Source organism: Charadrius vociferus, unplaced genomic scaffold (genome assembly GCF_000708025.1).
Source record: "Charadrius vociferus isolate BGI_N301 unplaced genomic scaffold, ASM70802v2 scaffold385, whole genome shotgun sequence".
Taxonomy (NCBI): Eukaryota; Metazoa; Chordata; class Aves; order Charadriiformes; family Charadriidae; genus Charadrius; species Charadrius vociferus.
In genome coordinates this window covers 7,805,807-7,807,182 of record NW_009648925.1, presented here as the reverse complement: position 1 = coordinate 7,807,182, position 1,376 = coordinate 7,805,807, and positions in this window count along the sequence as shown.

Genomic DNA, 1,376 nt, shown 5'->3' with positions numbered 1-1,376 from the left:
GGGGGCGGACGGGACGCGGGGTGGGCCTGTCTGCAGCGTGGTGGTGCGTGGCTCTATGGTCGCGCTGTATATCGTGTACGTTCCGGCCGTGGCAATAGGGTTATCGCAAGCCCGAAGCACACAAACGGGAACGCAGCTACAGCTCGGCGCTGGAAGATGCATCGCTCAGAAAACACCGCGTATCAATGTGAAACGCAAGCGGTACAGCAGCCCCAGATGTAGCGCAAGCACTCAGATTCCTGGATTTCCACCCATGGAGGTCCCACCAGGAAAGGAGAGGGAGCAGTTACATTCACTCACCTCTTTTTTTTTTAAAAAAATAAGTAGTAGGTAGATGTCTGAATTAAAAAAGAAACGGCAAACCAGACCAGAGCCGCAGAAAGGGTTAAAAAACAAAAAAGACAAACCACAACATAAAATCAATGAGGATGAATTCTAATCTTAAATCTTAACAGCCCTAAACCCAGAGGTTTCAAGATAACCTGGTCAGGTGCAACCACAGTATCTATCCAGCTTCTTTGGGGTCATCCCGTGTTGGGACAACCAGCCATCACGGCCGCTGTGTGCCACCATGGAGGCGAACTCCTGGTGGCGGCCACCCAAGCCCACCAGCACCAAACCGCGGTGCCAGCATCTGGGAGGGCTCCTGCACCACTCAGACTCGGCACAGGCAGCAAAATGTGTACCAGTGCCGCCGAGCTGAAACGCTCGTAACGGGATTAACAACCCATTAACCTCCATTAAGAAATGTAATCCGGTTAGCCCAAGAGCTTTTTAGTGCACAGAGCCGGCTGCAGCTCATCCCCCACTGGCCGGAGGGAGCCGGGGCTGACCAGCCCACTCTGAGGAACCATGCCCAGGTACTTTTTGCTGGTGGTTTTCCTCCCCGTACTCATCCCAGCTGCCTCGAGCCATGACAGCCCTCCTCTTCATTGGCAGGGGGTTAATTCCCTATTTAATTAATAGGGAATTAACAACTATGCCACTATGTTAGCATTTCTCTGGCCGGGGTCTGTGGTTTCGGAGATGCTCGTGGACAGATGCCGCATCCCCTCTTGGCTCTTGCTTCGAGGGTTTGAACACTCACGTTTTTAATTCCCTCTGTCACGCCAGGCTCGCTGTTCCCTGATCACCCCTGCAAGCTCTCCTGCCGTCCAAGCGGGTCCTCCGGGGAGCTGGTGGGCCACAGTCCTGTTCCAGGTGAGGGCTCAGCAGGGCTTTAGGCAACGGTATTTATATCTCCCTCTCATTTGATATATCCTAGGAATATATTTGCCCTTCTCAGATCCTCGTCATAATGATGACTCACAGGATACATCTTTGAGACCAAGGTATTAAAAAAAAAAAAAAAAAAAAAAAAAAAAAAAGGAAAAGAT